Source organism: Mustela putorius, unplaced genomic scaffold, assembly GCF_011764305.1.
Source record: "Mustela putorius furo isolate JIRA1106 unplaced genomic scaffold, ASM1176430v1.1 tig00003850_pilon_pilon_pilon, whole genome shotgun sequence".
Taxonomy (NCBI): Eukaryota; Metazoa; Chordata; class Mammalia; order Carnivora; family Mustelidae; genus Mustela; species Mustela putorius.
Genome location: NW_025422002.1, coordinates 8,643,140 through 8,661,460, shown reverse-complemented (window position 1 = coordinate 8,661,460; position 18,321 = coordinate 8,643,140).

Here is an 18,321-nt window from a genome sequence, read left to right as displayed (position 1 = left end):
ACTCTTGTTCAACATAGTATTAGAAGTCCTAGCAACAGCAATCAGACAACAAAGAGAAATCAAAGGTATCCAAATTGGTAATGAAGAAGTCAAACTCTCTCTCTTCACAGATGACATGATTCTTTATATGGAAAACCCAAAAGACTCCACCCCCAAACTACTAGAACTCATACAGCAATTCAGCAACGTGGCAGGATAAAAAATCAATGTGCAGAAATCAGTGGCTTTCTTATACACTAACAATGAAAATACAGAAAGGGAAATTAGAGAATCGATTCCATTTACTATAGCACCAAGAACCATAAGATACCTGGGAATAAACCTAACCAAAGACGTAAAGGATCTGTACTCGAGGAACTACAGAACATTCATGAAAGAAATTGAAGAAGACACAAATAGATGGAAGACCATTCCATGCTCTTGGATTGAAGAATAAACAGTGTTAAAATGTCTATACTACCTAGAGCAATATATACATTTAATGCCATTCTGATCAAAATTCAACCGGTATTCTTCAAAGAGCTGGAGCAAATAATCCTAAAATTTGTATGGAATCAGAAGAGACCCCGAATCGCTAAGGAAATGTTGAAAAACAAAAATAAAGCTGGGGGCATCACGTTACCTGATTTCAAGCTTTATTACAAAGCTGTGATCACCAAGACAGCATGGTACTGGCATAAAAACAGACACATAGACCAGTGGAACAGAGTAGAGAGCCCAGATATGGACCCTCAACTCTATGGTCAATTAATCTTTGACAAAACAGGAAAAAATATAGAGTGGAAAAAAGACAGTCTCTTCAATAAATGGTGCTGGGAAAACTGGGCAGCTATATGTAGAAAAATGAAACTCGACCATTCTCTTACACCGTACACAAAGATAAACCATTTTTTTAAAGATTTTATCTATTCATTGGACAAAGAGATCACAAGTAGGCAGAGAGGCAGGCAGAGAGAGAGGAGGAAGCAGGCTCCCCGCTGAGCAGAGAGCCCGATGCAGGGCTCGATCCCAGCACTCTGGGATCATGACCTGAGCTGAAGGCAGAGGCTTAACCCACTGAGCCACCCAGGTGCCCCAAGCTAAACCATTTTTTAAATTTACTTTTTCTAGCCTTAGATGATGATGATGATGTGTGTATGGGAGAGAGAGATCCTGACATAACATATTTATTTCTTTTATCACATGGTTATACAGTTTGTTTATTTTTACTATTCTTTATCCCAGAAAAGATTTTAGATGGTTTTATATTAACACTATCCACTCTGCCTGATTACCACAGACAACTGAAAAAAATTTCATGTGATCCTTTAGAATTACTGGGACACTCTTTATGTGATAAACTTATTTTTTTTTCTTAATTTTCATTTTGATGTTTCTACTTATTATTTTCCCTTTACCAATTTTCATTCACCTAAAGTATCACAATTCTTCAGAAAATCAAGGGTCTTTCTAGTCAGAGGATTCCTCCCTTGAGATTATTCTATCTATTGAGCCAGAATAATCTTCCTAATTCACAGGTTTGCAGGTAGCTCTTAATAAGCCTAAGGCCTTCAAAACCTCTCAAATTCCTGTAGAATGAAGGCCAAATACCTTAGCCTGGCATTAAGGATTCTCTAGCTGTATCATCCTGGCATCCTGCATTTCTTTCTTTCTTTCCTTCTTTTTTTCCCACAAACGCTGATTGAGCACCAGCTGTGTGAAGGCTGTGTGTTGGGGTGCTTCAAGTGATATAGTGACAGACATGACTATGGTTCCACATAGCTCACAAATTTTAAAGGGGAGGTCAGATAAATATGATCCAAAGGAAGAAGAAGGAGAAATTATTTCTGATTCTGTGTGTATGTGTATGGGGAAGTGGTGATCAGAAAACTCAGAGCTGGACATATAATAGGTGTTTACTCAGGGTACAAAAGATGTTATGATGCAAGTTGTTCTGTTGGAAGGTTAATATGGTGGAAGGGATTGCATTGGGTCAGGCTGGAGATTATGAAGTCAAATACAATCGATCAAAGGAGACACAGGGAAATAGGAACCTTGGGTGCCACTGGAGACTGTCAGTGAGAATAAGATGTGGGTAACCACAAAAGGAACCGACAGAGAATCAGCAGGAATATGTCTGAGGAGGAGGACGTTAAAGATACCAGTACAGTTTCTAGTCTGGTGTGAAGCTGCTCTCAATATCAAAGAAAGGAAAATCGAGAGGGAGTTTAAGAGAAGAGCATTAGAGTCCTCGACTTTGAGCACCCAGTGGGATATTCCAAGGGAGGTGTCCTGTGGCTATCTTGGAGAAGAGTGCAAAAGTTTGTTGGAGCGGAATTTAAGTAACAAATGAGAATCTGTGGTACAGAAGGAGTTTTTGAGGTATAGATAAGATTTCTAAAAGGAGAGAGTTTGGAGAGAGAATTATTTTCTTCTTATCTTTTGGCCCTCCTGCTCCAGCCCTGCCTTTTGTGGCCCAGAGTTCCCCAGGAGGAACCATCCCTGCCTTGCTTTTGCTATGCACCCAACTCTGATGTCCTCTTCTTTTGACTAAGAGAATCTTATGTTTGTTGAGTTCTCCGGATATTTCTTTAGCATCAGCTATATATCAGGCACTTAGCTAGATGCTACAAGTTACATCAGTGGGACCTCCAGGAGTTGTCTTTAATTACTTTGTCCAAGTCCCAGCCCACATTAACCTTTCTCTCCTCCAAATCTCTGTAGCATATACTACAAACCTGACATTTAGTACGAGTACTGATACTGGTATTTATCCATCTAGACACTGGGTTCCTGAAGAGCAGGTACTGTCATACTCTGGTCAGAGCTCCCTAAAGGCCTAACACAATGTTTTGCACACAGTTGGTGCTGTTCAAAGGCTATGCTTTTATTTACTAGTGTTCTCCCCTGCCCTCTGCCACCAGCCCCTTTGCATCTAGTGACACCATTTCTTACATCTTGACTTTCTAGTTTGATGACTCAAGTGTAGATAAAAACATGACTTGTTATGACTCACAAATTATAGAGACAATTTTAATAGAGAGGCACTTCTGCTTACCTTGTCATTCAAACGAACTAAAGTGCTTTCTACATGCTGAATATATGAAGATGCTATAAACACTGCAGTGAAGAATGAAGGGATAATTAGCACTTAAGTAATTAATCACCCAGCTCAGTCCATGTGGGTAGTTAGGTACAGTTGCTGTTAAAATCATTTTTCTTTTGTTAAAGTGACAAAATTTTAAGAAGAATTGGGTTAAAGATTTCCATGGTTTTGGGATCATGGAATCATAAATTTCAGAGGTTAAAGAGCAGGATATACTTGCCTAGCAAAGGATAAATGGTTCCTGCTCAAGGGCCAACTGTAAGTAACTGGTAGAAGATCCAAGGTACTGTTTCAAAATGGGGTCCAAGGTAGAGTCTGAGGTCAAGGGAAAGTGTCATGGTGGAAAGTGCCCACTCCAAGTAAAGGTAGTAAAGGCAAATGCTTACCTTCCTGGGCCACATCCTCATTCTACAGATGAAGAAACTGAGTCTTGGGAGAGGGAGCATTTTTTGAGGGCTACTATGCACTAGGCAACTTTCCATGTAATATGAGCATCTCCTGCATCTAGATAATGTGTTGAGAAAAAGGAGCACTGTTTTAAAGTCTATTAGCACGGAGCATGTGGTGGAAATTACATTTCTACTTCTCTATGTTTGCTGGTATACTAGAAAGAAGGAAAACACACTCATGCATTTCTTTTCAGTTACCCTCTCACCAAACAAATTACATGTTGATTTCTTCACTTAACTTTCTATCTATAGTTACTCTTCACACCTTTTAATTTTCACAAGTTTTGATTCCCCCCCTTAGGAATAACATCACTTACATTTTCAAAGAAGTTGTTTCTGTTCAAGATGGAGGTCCCTTATGTAGATGACTAATACTCTTTGGAATTTCAGAATGAGCAGAGGCTAATTCATGAATTTGTTCATTTTCTTCCTCAGCTACTAAGCATTTGGTAGTCATTGTTTTCAGTTATCTCACATAGTCACATCCCCAGAGTGATTTTAGTCTGGATATTAAACAGTCTGATACAGATGGTAGAAGAATTTTGGCTTTAAATTTAAATTTTAAATACCTTAATAGGCACGTTTCAGGTATATAGTAATATGATTAATGGAGCATCTGGAATTATCCATTACGTCCATGGAATTTAGGTGGCTCTGTCTTGTTGGATAGATGTTCAGCTATACTCAAGGGAAGGAACTTTGCAGAAGGTCTGTATTTGAGGCCAGACTCTGTCTTTCAGCTACTCTGTGACTTCTGGCAAGTCATATTTAACTTCTGTGTCTTTATCTATAAAATAGGGGTTATAGGTTTACTTTGTTTTATTGATTTATTGTGATTCAAAGGTACTGTGTTTTTTACAAACTGAAGGTTTATGGCAATCCTGCACTGAGGAAGTCTGTTGACTCATTTTTCCAACAGCATTTGCTCATTTTATATCTATCTCTGTGTCACATTTTGGTAGTGCTTGCAGTTTTTCAAACTTTTTCATTTATTATATTTGTTGTGGTGATCTGTGATCAGTGATTGTGATTCACTGAAAGCTTAGGTGATGGCTAGCAATTTTTAGCAATAAGGTATTTTTAAAGTAAGATGTGTACATTTTTAGACATAATGCTATTGCACACTTACTAGCCTACAGTGCAGTGTAAACATACTTTTATATGCACTGGGGAACCAAAAATTTCTTTGACTTGTTTTATTACAGTGGTCTAGAACCAAATATATGATATCTCCAAGGTACACCTGTTATAATGAAACCTTCCTTTTAGGCATAGTGTGAAAATTAATTAAATATTGTAATGAAGCTCATATATAATGGCTTCTCATCTATTTTGGTTATCTATTATTATATAACAAATTATCCTCACAACTTCATAAATTAAGACAATATCATGTTTGTATCTTTCCTGATTCTATGGGTTGACTGTGTCTTTCCTCTACTACCTTCTGTGTTGACAGGGGTCCTCTGAGGGCTCTGTTGGTGTGGAACATTCAAGATAGCTCCTTCATATGCCTGGAAGTTGACGTTGCTGTCAGCTGGAGGCTCTATTGGGCTATTGAGCATACCAACTGAGTTCTTCATGGGGCCTCTCCATGTGACATGGCAGCTGGGTTCTGAGAGAAAATGTTCCCAGTACTCAAAAAGGAAGGAAGCAAAGCTGTTAGTCCTTCTGTGGCCTGGACTTGAAGTCCCAGAATCTCATTTTACCTATTCTCCTGGCCAGAGCTCTCATGAGGCCAGGCCAGATACAAGGGCATGGGTACTGACTTCACCCTTCTAAGAATAACATGTGTCAACAAGGTGGGGTGGAGTTGTTGGGGCTACAACTGCAAACTATCACCTCATCACATAAAGGATCAAATCTAAAATCCTTACCATGACTTACTAGTCCTCATCTCCCACCACCTCTGCCCTCTCTTCTGCTTTCCCTCCCCTCTTACCACACTGATCACCTTGCTCGTCTTCAAATATGCAAACCTCGTTTCCACTTTGGGGTCCTTCTTCCTGGAATGTTCTTACTTTTAATGTTCTTAGCTTTTAGCCTAGCCTGTGGATTTCATTTCCAGTTTCTCAGAGGCCCTTTTTCCTGACTATCTTGTCAAAAAATAACACAGGCCTCACTCTGCTATCATATTATTTTAGTTTTCTTTAGTTTTGCTTATATTATTTTAGTTTCCTTCAAAAAGACTCTGGGACAAGAATGTATGAGATACCTGAAATATTTCATTTTCTTTCCTTATTATTCACTAGTTCTAGTGAATGTTCTAGTGCTTTTTGGTTACTGCCTGTTTTTCTCACTAGAAATAGGTTCTTTGAGGGCAGGGATATTGTCTTATTTACTAAATATTTTTAGTGTCTAGAACTATGTTTAAACATAGTAGGGCTGTGTGTATATAGACATACATATACATAAACATGCAGGAATTAGATGAATGAATGTGGAAGTCTTTGTAAATTGTATAGAGTATTATTATTATTGGGAAGAGATATAATTCACTCTCTAATTGAGTCATTCTTATTTATGAAACCATTTACTGAGTGCATGTTATATCTAAGATCCTGTGCTAAGGACTGGTTGTTTATAGAATTAACATGGATTCATTGTACTTGACTTATAATTTGTGTGTTAGATCAAATGACAGCAAGGTCTAGGTTACCCCCTCATAGAGAATTTTACTTATCTATACTCCATAGATTGGCTTTTTAAACCCTATCTGTTAGTCTTGCAATTCCATATCCAAAATCACAACTTTACAATGAAACGCCTGAATGTAGTTAGCTACACGGATGCTCCTGGACTGGGGGAGATAAAACGACCATTCATTGGGTGTCTATTCTTCTCCCTGTGTCTCCTCTATCCTGTCTCATTTCATTAGCACCACATCCTGTGAGGCAGAGCATATGGCCTTCAGTTTACAGACAAGGAAACTGGGGTTCATAATGCCTCAGTTCTCCCATGCTCTAGTGCCTAGCTCAATGGTGTTTTATAAATATTTGTAAAATACTGAACAAAAGACAAGTTAACTAAATTGTTTTTGAAAATATCACCTGGAATGGGGTGTCTGGGTGGCCAGTTGGTTGAGTGTTCCACTCTTGATTTTGGCTCAGATCATGATCTCAAGGTCCTGAGATTTAGCCTCTGACATTTGGCTCTTGAGCTTAGCTGGCACTCTGCTGGAAATTCTCTCTCCCTCTGACCCTTCCCTCACTCATATGTTCTCTCTGTTTCTCAAATAAATGAATCTTAAAAAAAAAAAAGAAATCACCTGGAAGTTGAATATACCTGAATTTGAACCCAGGCTGATGGACTCCAAAGGCCAAATGACTTCCACTATGAGAAAGCCAGTCACTATTGTCTTAGTAGCATCAGTGTCAAGCCAAAAAATCTGAGAGGGAGAGAAATCTTAGAGGTAAAAGTTACAGATCCATCTTGAAAGTGGGTTAGAGGCAGGAAATAAAATTATTCTAACAGGTATTTTATATTAGATGCTATAGTTGGTTCATTGTGGAACATCTGTTTAACATCACATCCAAAATAAAACTTTACCTCTGATGTTTTTGGCTTGTGCTGCCTAGAAAATGTTGGGTGATCTACGTCCTTTGAATATTAATGAAGCAAATTAGCTCCAAATATGCCCTACTGTGTCTCAACTCCAGGAACCAACATGACTCATTAGACTCCTGTTGATTAGAAATGTTGAAGTGGGTTTTCTTTCTTTTCATTTTAATTAAATAAAGTTGACAGGCTTTCTTGATTCCCAGTTGTCCAGGACTCCCAACCTGGAGTGAGAGGAAATGGCACCCTCTTCTAAACAACTCTTGCTGGGCTGTGTTGGGTTTTATTCTTTCTCGAAGGACCCCAGGAAGCAATCAGTACATTTTAAGACAAATGAGATCCAAAGGTTTTGTTCTTGGGTGAAAAGATAGAGAGAGAGAGAGAGAGAGAGAGAGAGAAAATTTCTAATGTAATTGCAGGTGAGTGGTTATGGAGATTACAAATTAGGTCAGGTTGGTCTTCTGAGTGTCACAATACTGTGTAAGCAGTAAGCACAATTGTAATTCTCCACCATCCAGCTGAGCCATAACAAAAGACTGCAGTGATTCAAGGGCACTTAATTTTTTCATCTCGATGGGGTGATGCAGAGCCATAGAGACTGTGGGCAACATCATAGCTGAGAACCCTATCATCCAAAGAAGACGTATACTTTGATTTCTGTCTTTTATTTCCTGTGTCACATAAAATCATCTTAACCTTAAGTTGTACCATTCTTTGGTCAGTTTATAACCACATAAATACCTTCTGAGAGTGCAGTGAACAGGGGCAGGGAATAAAGACCTAGTACAGGACAGTTTTGTGATATGCAGGAAAAGGAAAGGAACATGCCTTTTCCTTTAACTTCCTCCCTACACTGCATCATCTTCTCCTCAGTGCTAAATTGGACCAAAAGATCAGTTAATACAGTCTCCTACCCTTAAGGCATTATTATTCCCAATGTAAAGATGACCTAACTATACTGAAGAAGGTAAAAGTGACTTCCTTATTGTTACAAACAATTAATGGATTAGAATATATTAAGAACTCAAACCTGGTACTGTGTTAAACCCTATGGGAACAGAAATAAATAAGACATAATTATTATCTCTAAGAACTACTATCTCTACCCACTGGATGACCTGGGACATTCGGTTCACCAGTTAGTGATACTATTCAGTTCCTACTCTGAGCCAGGAAGTAGGTAAAATCACTTTTCTAGATCAAATCACTTCCCTTCTCTAGGACTCTAAGTCTTCATTCCTTTTACCCTCAAAGTCTATCTGATCCTACAAAAGAGATGTGGGCATGAAGAGAAGAAACTTGGGGGAAGAAAGTCCTTTCTCAATCACCGTGTATCTAACCACTTATAGCATAATCCATGCTGTAGGGATTTGTTGAAATTCAATGATAGCCAACCTGTGCTCTCTCCTCAAGGACCTTGCAGTTTGCTATGGTGGTGTCCCCTCACCCCCCCCCCCCAAATTCATATGTCAAAGTCCTAATTCTCAGTGGGACTGATTTTGGGGGTAGAATCTTTAAGAGGTAATTAAGGTTCAATGAGTCTTCAGGGTGGTGCCCTAATCCAATAGGACCTGTGGCTTTCTAAGAAGAGGAAAAGAGATTTCCCCCTTTCTTTGTATGAGGAGTAGCAACATGCAAGCCAGAAAGCAAGCTCTCATCAAAACCAAACTCTGCTGGAAACTTGATCTTGGGCTTCCAGCCTCTAGCACTGAGAGAAACAATTTTCTGTTGTTTAAGCCACAGTCTGTGGTATTTTTTATAATAGCCTGAGCAGACTGAAGACAATCAAAATAGCACACCAGACCATACAAGATAGAGTATAGTTGTGCTAAAACCCAAGTCATGGTTCCTAGCTGTTTTGAAAATGATAATTTCTATCTCATATAATTCCTTTATACATAATCTGATTTATACTTTTAAAATTTTTTGATTAAGGAAATATTTATGTATGTGTAATTTGGAAGTTTTTTCTGTAACTCTAAAATGCCTTATGAGTTCTCAGCCTCAGGTCTTTGAACAGATAAAATAGAAGGTGAAAGCAAGAAGAAAACCTGGCAGCAAAAGCTTGTAAGGAAAACTTTATGTCTAAATAGGCTGAATTCAGAATAATAAAGGCATTCTGGAAGAAGAAGAATGGGAAAGAATCCCTCTATAAAAATAGTCCCAGCCATGGCCATGTCCCCAACCTCTGCCCTTTCTCTTACCTCAGAATTCATGATAGGTTGGACTCATAATCTCAAACAGCAGTGTACTGGAAAACTGACTGTCTGGAGAAACAAACTCTGATTTGTGGTGTTTGCCTTTTTCGTGGTGTAAATACTCCCAGGATGGCTGATTTCTTGCTACACTTGGCATCACTGACCATGGAGTTGGGAAGGTAGAAGCAGAGTTGGCTCTCAAGAATCAGTCGGAGGCAACTTCAGCACATGATTGTAAGGAACCTTAGAAGTTGCATTATTCCAAACTTTGATGTGTAGAATTTAACCATCCCTGGGGAGGACTCAAGGGCTCCCCTGGGGCAGTGATATGGCCTAAACTTCCAAGCCACTGCCTCTCTTTCCCTATAGCCCTTCTATATGCCTTAAATTAGAGCAGCTCCACTTTAATATATGCATTGGATATCTGGGTAAAATACCACTTGAACAAAGCTACTTATACTTTATGTCAATGGGTAATAATTTGGTGTTTTCCAGAATAAAGATTCCAAATATGTTAATATTTAGTGTATGATCACAGAAAGTTTTTTGAAAACTGGGAATACTGCTTCTCTGTGTATTGGTTACAATATACATTTGCGTATAAAGTGTTCTGAAAACTCCTGCAATAAATAATCCTATCTCAGCTTTGTTGTAATTCAGTCTTTTCCAAGCTTCTTTGATACACAAATATTATCTTTTTAAACATTCTGCAGAGCATGATTCTATATGGTACTCTTTTGGAATATCTTTTCCCTATATCTCCTAAAGTTATCTTGGCTCTTGGTTGAAATCCCTACTCTACTGGTTAAAGAAAGGACCAGGTCCTTGAGAAGATTTCTGAGAATACTTAGGAAGATCTCCAGCTCTACATTCTTGCTTTGGTTATTTGCGTGTGTATGTGCATTCTCCTACTTCTACTTTTCTGTTTTTGATTCTATCCAAATATCAGTATTCTCCAGAAAACTTCCTTTTCATCAGCTTCTTCTTAAATGTAACAGCTATATCTAACATGTATTATTCCAAGCAGAGACTGGAAGAAATAGGGCTATTATATTTCATGGATTCTAATATGCACATTTTTTAAAACATTTTAACATGTCTGAAAGTAAGACCAAACTTACAGTTAAAGTTTAGTCTAAATGGAAGCATTTTTTCTTTCACTATTACATAAAATAATGGTGCATCTTAGAATCCGTATCATCTTAAATCAATACATATGAGCTCTAAACACCTGCAGACCTGAGTTCCATGAAACATTATATGTGCCTCATTTGTATTTTTTCAATGAATGAATAAATGAATGAACAAAACTTTGTTGTTCCTGTTTTTCCAGGAATAACAATTTCTATTCCCTAATAGAAATACAGGTCTCAATCCTGTTTCCTAATTAAGACACACCTTCACACACAAATACATACATAAGCAATGTGTGTGCAGGTGTGTACACAGAGAGGATTTTCTGAAATCAGCTCTACTAACAAATTAAGATTGGATGTTAGATTTAGCTCTACTTCAGACAGTCCATGGACCATTTCATCAATGCAGGTTCCAGATGTTCTTCTTTCTCCTTTTCCCTCTTTTCTCCTTTTTACTTTGAGATATGATTGGCATATAACATTGTGTGAGTTTAAATTGTGCAGTGCATGGGTTTGGTACTTTTATATATTGTAAGGTGATTGACACTGTCGTGACAGCACCTCAATCACATGACATAATTACTATTTCTTTTTTTGTGGTGGGACTACTTGAGATATAGTTTCTTTACAAGTTTGGTTGTTAGAATACAGTACTGTTGTATATATATACTACACTGTGCATTGTATCTTTAGGACTTACTTACTACTGGCTGCAAGTTTCTACCCTTAACTAACATGTCTCATATTCCTCCAAACCAATGGCAACCAGTATTTTACTCTCTCTTTTTACAAGTTTGTCTTTTTACATTTTACACAGAAGTGATATCATGCATTATTTGTTTTTCTCTCTGACTTATCTCTGTCTTAGCTAGTGTCCTCAAGGTCCATCCATCTTTTCACAAAAAAGAAGGATTTCCTTTATTCTCATGGCTGAATTCCAGTTGTGTTTGTGTGTGTGACATCTTCTTTATCCACTCCCATCTTGGCTTTTGTGAATAATGTTGCAATTAACATAGAATGTAAATATCTCTTTGATGTCCCGCTTTCACTTCTTTTGGGTATATACCGAGAAGTGGGATTGCTGGAATCATATTGTAGATCTATTTTGAATTTTTTGAGGAATTTCTGTATAGTTTGTCAAAGTGGCTGAAGCAGTTTACATTTCTGTTAACAGTATACAAGCATACCGCATCTTATTGTGTTTCACTTTATTGTGCTTTTTGCATTGTATTTTCTTACACATTGAAGTTTTGTGTCAACCTGGCATCAAGCAAGTCTATAGGTGCCATTTTTCCAATAGCATTTGATCACTACATGTCTCTGTGTCAAATTTTGGTAATTCTCACAACATTTCAAACTCTTTCATTATTATTTTATTTGTTATGGTGATCTGTGATCAATGATTATGACTCCTAGAAAGTCCAAATGATACTTGGCATTTTTAATCAATAATTTTTGATTAAGATACATATTTTTTTCCACACATAATGCTATTGCACAGTTAATAGTATAGTAAAACACAACTTCTATACATACTGGGAAACCAAAAATTCATTTGACTTACATTAGTGTGATATTTGCTTTATTGTGGTGGTCAGAACCAAACCTAATATATCTGAGGTATGCCTGAAATAAGACTTCCTTTTTCTCCATATCACCAACACCTTTTATCTATGTCTTTTATTTTATTTCCTTTTGTCTTCTCTTCTAGATCTTTTTGCAATCAGAATCAAAACAAATTCTTTCCCCTTTCTTGTGTGGAGAAATATACTCATCTCAAGCTTTTCCTGTTCATGCTCAGGGTGACGCCACCTCTCCAGGGCCTTGACTGTATGTTCTTGGACTAAGATTCTTTCTCCTAGACTCCATTTAGAAGGGGAAGGAAGTAAATGGTAGGTGTGGTTTTATTTTTATTGGTTACATACACATCCCCTCCACGACATTCCAGGGGCCATCCTATTACTTCAGTTTCATTTCCTCCAATGATAGAGTGCCTGCTATCTTCCAAAGCAAAGAGGTCCATTTTTAGATTGTTCTAATAGTCAGAACCTTGTTGTGTGTGTGTGTGTGTGTGTATAAAATAGTTATTGATGGACTTAAAGATGAAAGTCACATTACCTATGAATTTTCTATTCTATACAACCTCATTTCTTCCTTTGCTGTCTTGAATGTCAACGCTCCTAGATTCTTTATCATTGATACCTGTCTCCTTAGTTAAATTCTAGTTTGTCAGCCTTCACCTGAGGGTGTGGCTGCCAGATCTGAGTGATACACTTTATGTGTAGCTTAATGGCACATCAGACATTATATTCTTTATATAATTTGTAATCCGACCTATTTTATTTCCTTGTTCATTGCTTTAAGTCTTTATTACAATGTAGAGACATGGTTCTTGTTTTTTTGTCCACCTTTTTATCATAGGTGTCTGGCAAGTAGTAGATGTGTAACACATGTGTTGACTGACCGACTGAATGAATAAGCTGTCCTCTCCAGCATTCCTCATAGATCCTCATAGCCATTCATGTATTTCATTGGTGAGTTCTTCTGGTGTCCTCAAATGCTGTTTATTAGAAATCTATACATAGAAAGTATTTTATTTATTTACTTTTTAAGACGTTATTTATTTTAGAGAGAGGTTGAGAGGGAGAGAGAGAGGGAGAGGGGCAAAAGGGGAGGGAGAGGGACAAGCAGACTCCCTGCTGACTGTGGAGTCATAGGCAGGGCTCTTTCTTATCCTGAGATTATGACCTGAGCTGAAACCAGAAGCTGGATATTTAACCAACTGAGACACTCACGTGCACCCAGGAAAACTGTTTTAAAGACTCTGGACCCAGTTTGAGTTTCATGTCTCTTGTATCTATAGCTATTGGTTTGTGATAGATAGTGCAAGAAACTGATATATCAGTATCTTCCATATCTACTTTCTCTAGTCATTATCTTCCAATCATTCTTGCCTGACAGAAAAGGCAGAAGCAAAATAGAAATTGAACAATTCTTTTTTTGTCCATTATCTGCCATTTTTATTTATTTATATATTTTAATCCGTTTTTATTTGAGAGGGAGAGAGAAAGAGAGAGCATGAGCTAGGGGAAGGGCAGAGGGAGAGAATCTTAAGTGGACTCCATGCTGAGCATAGACCCTACCACAGGGCTCAATCTCAGGACCTTGAGATCATGACCTGAGCTGAAACCAGCCACCCAGGTGCTCCTCCATCATCTATCATTTTTAAACCATCCTTTCTCTGGTCTGTGAAAGACTTAAAAAGGGAACTAAAACTCAATTATGGAAGCTATGCCATGGGGTGGGTGGATTCTGTATGGAATGACCCAAGCCTGTATCATTAATTCTACTTTTGTTTTTGGATACACACTGAATTCCCTTGTATTAGGAGACTTTCCCCTTATTGTATGACTTAGTCATAATTAGAAGTTATTGAGAGCAGGAGCCTTCTTTTTCCTCTTCACCATTCTATTCAAATTTGGTATTTGCTTTAGCAATAGGTGTTGAAAATCCAGAACTTGTGTGACTCGTGGCAGTGCTCTTGACCTGAAACCTTTAGAAGTGCCCTTATTCACAGGAAGTTGATTTGGCTCTGCCTGCATGCCAAGAGACAGGAAGGGAAAATGAGAACCCTGGAGGGAAAAACACCCTCAGAATAGAGGTATATGGGTGGGATTAGCTCTTAGATTTCCATATAATCATATCACAGGCCATTATATAGATGCTAAATATTAGGAACGTGTCTCCTATCACTTGGAAGAGTATCCACAATACAGTATTTGCCTAAGAAAGAAAGTACAGCAAAGATGCATGGTATAGTAAGATGCATCAGAGGATCACATGACAGAAGATCTGTGTGTGTGCACGTGCGCACGCGTGTGTTTTCATGGTTTTGTTACACACAGGACTAGGAAAGATATTGATCAGCCTATTAGTATTGACTAGTATTAGTATTGACTAGTATTAGTATTGACTATTCTCTTTTTCTTTTCTTTCATTCTTTACCTCCAGGTAAAGTTGAGGAAAGAATTATGGGAGGTAAAGAATGAAAGAAAAGAAAAAGAGAACATAGTTCAATGGCTATAGGTTTTTCTTATGGAGGTTTGTATTATTTCCTTGGTTGTCATAAATATGTTAGGATGTCTCTTTGGAAAGAGGAATTTTGTAAAAGATTCAAGGGAAAACAAATCTAAACCCCAATAACTCTTCAGAAGAAAAACCAGGCCAAAATTGAAGAAAAGTAGAATTTCTAGGCATGTTCTCCTCCTTTTCAGGTTTTTCCGGAATGGGGGAAAGATTCAACTTTTCTGACTTGAGCTTGAGTCTTGCATCACTGTATTTCACACATGATTGTAGATGGGTCTTGGGGTCAGGAAGTTCTACTGAATGCTGAAAACGTGGGAGCTGTCTTCTCTTCTCCTTATTGTTCACGTTTCTCAAAGGGGGCCATTCTGGAAACAAACAAATGAAAGCTTTGTGTTTGTTGGGGACAGGGGATGGTGAGGGGGATGCCTGCCTATTTCCCAGGCCTCACAGTCACAGTGGTGTGAGATGCCTGTGGGAAAGTGACTGGTACTCATATGTGTGCAACCTGGATTTGTGGGTTTATCACTGTCTGATTGAGGGGGGACATCTCTGAGCATTTCCTTCAGGCTCTATAGGGGAAAATGTATACTTTTCTAGACCCTGCGCTGTCTAAATCCTAGAGGATACCCCTCCAGGTTATCTGATTTTATGTGAAGTATCTTACAACACTCTAAATTATAAGTGACTGACAGCAATGCAAAATAATTCTTGTCTATGGACAAGTAAATTCTGTCCTGTTGATAAGACTTTCTTTCCCACTGTGGCAAAAACACGTTTGCCTCCATTTGCACATTCATTTTAAAATTCCTCATCTGTGAGTACATCTGTTCTTTGGATTCTTTTAAAGTGAGTAAAATATCTGTCTAGTTCTCTCATGGATCATGAGCTAAATATTTAACGTGTTCATTTTTATATCTGTATGGGAATCGTGCTTTACCCTACTTGAAGAATTATCTTTTTAACAGTTTCTTGGAATATCCCAAGGGATTAAAACTAGTAGCTTATGAGTGTAACACAAATTTTTATCGTTTTCCCCCTCCCACCTTCTTACATTGGCCCCTCACTCCTGGCTCTTTACCTTCACATTCCCAAGTAAACTACAGTCTGTAAGCTTTTGTTTTGGTTTCTGCTTTGGGGACTAAGGAGTGGGCTGGTCAGGGAGCAATGACATGGAAGCTATTCTACAAATATTATTTATTATTTGGGTAAATTGATAAAGTAAATCAGAATCTTGGAACTAAAAATGTAAGCCATAGGAGCACCTGGGTGGCTTAGTCGATTAAGTGTTCAACCCTTGGTTTCAGCTCAGGTCCTGATCTCAGGGTTGCAAGATCGAGTCTCGCATTGAGCTCCATACTCTGTGTGCAGTCTGCTTAAGACTCTCTTTTCCTCTTCTCCTGGCCAACCCCACTGCTCACTCTCTCTCTTGAACAAACAAATGAATAAATCTTAAAAACAAAACAAAACAATGTAAGCCATATATTGGAGATGGCAGAGCAACAAAATAAAAAAGGACCTTGGGTCTCCAGCAATCATGGTGCCATCCTATGAGCCCCAGACTGTGTTTACATGAGAGAGAATCAAACATCTGTCTTGTGAAGTAAGCCATGACACATGCATGTTGAGTTTTCTGTCTCTCAGGACTGAGCCTCCTCCTATCTGATTCATTCCCTTCTCCCCTCAAGCAGCCTTTGATACCAATAGACTTATGTATCTGAATGGAAGAGGTAGAGCCAACATGAGGAGGCCATCCATGAGAGATTAAATGCTGGCTGCCATAGATCTGACTGACTGAACCAATAGAGTTCCACAGTGGGCTAGACCTCTGCTAGAAACTGTCCTGGTTAAGAAGTGGCTTGAATGGATTCAAGAGGAGTAGGTAGTACTTAAAGTAGCAAAAGGGATGAGGTAGAAAGTTGAAGATATAAGATGGCCTGAGGAATTACAAGAAGGTGGCAGAGAGTATAACGTAGACAGTGGAGGGTGAGGGGGAGAAGACCACGTTAAAGAGGGCAGCAGAGAATGGAGGAAATGTGTGAAAGTTCTCAAAGTGCCCCTTTTCCCGCTGCCCACCCCTGAGGACAGCTGCAGGAGCCATGAGAACTCTCACTTGGGATGATGCCCATGACTGTTTCCTCAATGCCTCAATGCCTCTGAATACTTGTGACTCCTTGCTTTCATCGGCCTCGAAGGGAGTTCTTATGTGGTTCAATGAAATGAAATAGGAAAAGGACCTGACAGGATGTCTGTGAACACCCCCTTCTCCACCTTCCTTTTTCTGATGACACCTCTCTCCACACAAAGTTCAGTCCTCAGCAATTTGTACCATAGTTTCAATACTTGGTTCCTAATGGTGATAATTAAGCCATTTAGCTTGTCTACAGACACCAACTGGCATATTAAGTCTTTTCTTCTTATACCTTTTTTTAAAATAATGATCCTTTCATATCAAACACTCATTACAATAACAGTTCCCAAGTCTGGTGTTAATTGTGTCTCTTGTTATATAGTTACAGATCACAGTGACTCTGGATCACACCATGTGATTATTTTTATTCATTAATAGCCAGCACTTAGGAAGAAATGAGTCCTACCTAGTCAATGTGGAAGGGGGTTTTCTACCCACAAGAGGCATATCAGCAGCAAGAGTTAGGAAAGAGAGCTCAGGCATTATAAAATTATAGGAGTTTAAGTTATTTAACATAACAATATCTGTCCATGTTGTTGAGTAAGTTCATTGCATGGAACTCAGAAAAGGAAAGGCACAACCCTATATAGCCCAAGTCTTCAGAAGAGAAATACCTAGGGACTCAATCTAGAAAGTTCAGCAAGATGATTGAGAGAAACATCCGAATAGCATGGTTTTCAGACATTATTACAAATAAATCACTTGTGTGTATGTGTGTATAAAATAACTTCTATAGAAATCTTCTAGAGTCTAGACTATGCACAGGCTAGTTCCAAAAAACAAACAAACAAAACCCACCAAAAAACAACAACTGAAAGAAAACACACACATACAAACATTTTCCCCTGCAGAGCCCTATGGAAATGCTCAGAGCTGTCCCCACTCAATCAGTCAAGGATGACCCCATGAGTCCAGGTTGCCCACGTGTGAGTACCAGTCACTTTCCCACAGGACTCTCATACCGCTGTGGCAGTAATGCCCAGGAATCCACAGGGATATGTTCGAGCATCAAGCTACATTTTTGCAAAGCTGACCCCAGCCCACAGGGACCAGTTTGCCTCAGCTGTGGCTAAAATAGAGGATTTGCATTTGTGTACTTTCCATAGGAAAACTGAGGCTCAGAGGGGTGAACACAGTTGTCCAGAGTCACACAGCTCATTCAGTAGGAGACTCTGGTTTCAAAATTCACACAGACTGTCTCCATAGCCACACTTCCTACTCTTATATTCTAGGTTGCTTTTTACTGAAAACCACATGTAAACATGAACCATTGCCTAAGGAAGAGTTGAGGTGCCAGGCTCTGGATTTGTATGAAAGAACAAAAATCCCCAAGAGCATACCTATTATAATATCTGTGGCTTGGTCTGGACAACAAATTAAGAATTTGTTTAATGTCATTAGTGTTGCCTGATCTCAGAACGCTGCAGTCTTACCCATCCGTCTTCTTCCCCTCCCGCACACACACTTGGCCTTTACAGAAACAGCTTTGTAATATTTTTTCCTCACTTCTTTAAAGCCAGAATGAGTTATAGAAGTGAGTATGGAGTCCTTTGGAAAAGTGGAAAAATTGCCTTCCACAGAATCACTCTGGGAGCTTGTAAGTCTTGGTGTAGAGGAAATG